Consider the following 2,479-nt stretch of genomic DNA (forward strand, 5'->3'; position numbering starts at 1 on the left):
AGTGCACTATATAGGGGATAGGGAACGATCAGACGGTGCACTATATAGGGGATAGGGAACTATCAGACAGTGCACTATATAGGGGATAGGGAAAGATCAGACAGTGCGCTATATAGGGGACAGGGAACGATCAGACAGAGCGCTATATAGGGGATAGGGAACGATCAGACAGTGTGAATATGCTTTCCATTGGGGTGAGTGAAGTCTGGTTTCACGGATCATGTGATCGAGTCGACGCAGACCAGAAAACGTATCGGACGCATTTGAATTCTGCACAGAATGATATTTTAAAGCGATATGGAGGACAAACTGTGGCTTTATCGACCTCAGTGGCACTGGACGAGCTGTGATAAACTAAACGCTATTGGCCGTTTTAAAAAAGGGAGGAGCTGTTCGATAAGTCCTGCCCTGTCTTCCTGTTTCAGTGGAAATGACGTCAACACATCGAATAATGTTGCGCATTTCAAGGCACTTCAGTGGGACTTTATTAATATTATTAAATTATCTGGTCAGTAAATCCATTTTATTTATCCCAAAGCCATTTTTTACACACATTTCATGCTTGGCGAGAGTTAATTTTGGACCCTGTCAGGAAACTGAGTTTGAAAGAAGAGCAAGTGTTTTTGAAAGGCCAGTAATTCAGCTTCTTTGAATCCTGGATATTTAAGTGTGTTTTACTGTGTTTACACTTGTGCCCTATATATTTGTACACATTTGTTGGTTTGTAAGTGTGTGAGTGTGTGTTTGTGAGCGTGTAAGTGTATATGTATGACTGTGGAAATTTATGGCGAATCGTTCACAAACAAAGCCATGCACATAATCACAGCTCCCTGGGCCTCGTTTATAAAAACATGAGTATGCCATAGACTGTAAAAAAAATATGGACGTAGTGTCCGTGACGTTACCTGTAGGTTTCTGAAGAGCGGTTTTGAAGCCTAAAGTCGGCTGTCGCCATCTTGGTAGTGCGTCACTGCCACATGGGCAAAGAGGCGGGACGTGGGCGGAGCTGAGGTGACGACTAACAGACAGCAGACAAACGACAATCCACCTGTCACTCAAAGTGGCCACGCCCTTAATTATGCAGAACTTTAAGGCTTTATATAATGTAAATGAATGAGTTATAAAAAAAATTCACCTCCTCTCAGTTGTCATGAAGGGCAAAATTAGCCGTATAGACCAAAACACAATTTGTACCAGACTGTAAACATGTTTTTTTCTGTTGTAAAGTTGGGCATTTTAACATGAGCTCAATGAGATTCTGCTCCTTCTGGAGTCTATCTCTAGTGGCCAGTCAATGAATTCCAGTTTAAGTCACTTCCGTATTGGTTTCAAGAGAAACTTGAAAGGTTGCTGCTTGGCATACGCAAATCTATAAAAAATTTCATATTTCTAAAAATAGTCTTTTGATGTAGAAAAGTGCTTAGCGCCACGTCAGGGTTTGAGCAGACCTACGCACTTTTCCTTGAAGGCATTTGGAAGTCAAGCAATTCTTGCCACTCGTCATTCTCAAGGAAAGCATTTGGACGTTGACTGGGACTCTCTTATATGTTAATGACATTAAATAGGCGGAGATCTAAAACCATTCATCTGCGATTTATAATTGGAACAGAGGCATACGCACGTTTTTAATGCGTACGTTCGATCTCTGAATCACGTACGCATGTTTGAAAAATGATCATAAGATCAAATGTTGGACGGTTTCTACGCAACGTTTTATAAACGAGGCCCCTGACTTTTCGATACTTAAGTAAAAACAGTATATTTGTGTCCATGATTGACATTTAAAGGAATTATGGAGAAAATATCAGCACCGACTGAAAAAGTGCCAGATGACATCCTTAAAAATCTTGTTAATTATTGCCTGTCATGTTGGAGATGTACAAGATGTATGATTTTTATAATACTTGGATGTATATAGCGCCATTGTACATATTTTGTACATATCAATTTGCCATTTTTGTACGCGGACTCCTTGCAAAATGTCGCCATTTTAATTTCCTGTTTTCACTCTTTCCACTCAGCTGGTATTTGCAAGATGGAATTGTAATTAAAGTGCATTTATCAATCAAAGCACGTGTTTGTGTGCGTGAATGCATTGCATTAACGGTATTGTAGCACATTTGGTATATCAGGGTGTGTGTGTTCGGTAATATTGCTCTGTATTACTGACTCTTCCTTACTGTCAAATTGCCATTTGGTAAGCTGTGTGAAGTGAATAAAAGGACATTTGGTGAGAGCGTCCGGCTCCTAACAGCAGATTACTGTATGTGTCAGTGCTCACTTTCATCTTCACTTCCTCCAATAATATTACACAGAATTGTACACGGCATAAAAAGGACTATATTTTAAAGTTAAAGTCCATGTTGGGTGTAATGCATTACTAAGTAATTATTGTAATTTCATTACTTTTCCCTTGAAAAAGTAAAGATTACTCTTAATTGTTCTATAATTTAGTTACAGTTACTTCTGGTGTAATTGC

The 2,479-nt window shown here is 39.3% G+C and overlaps 1 protein-coding gene across 1 annotated transcript in view; it reads left to right on the forward strand.

Annotated features, from left to right (window-relative positions):
• LOC307131179 (uncharacterized protein) overlaps positions 1-2,255 on the forward strand; it is a 126,112-nt gene extending 123,857 nt beyond the window's left edge. The window contains exon 14 of the mRNA XM_079824686.1: positions 1-2,255. This exon is cut by the window's left edge and continues 1,552 nt beyond it. The gene's annotated coding sequence lies outside the window, so the exon portion shown is untranslated.
• The last annotated feature ends 224 nt before the right edge of the window (positions 2,256-2,479 follow it).

Source organism: Gobio gobio, assembly GCF_949357685.1.
Source record: "Gobio gobio genome assembly, chromosome: 9".
Lineage (NCBI taxonomy): Eukaryota > Metazoa > Chordata > Actinopteri > Cypriniformes > Gobionidae > Gobio > Gobio gobio.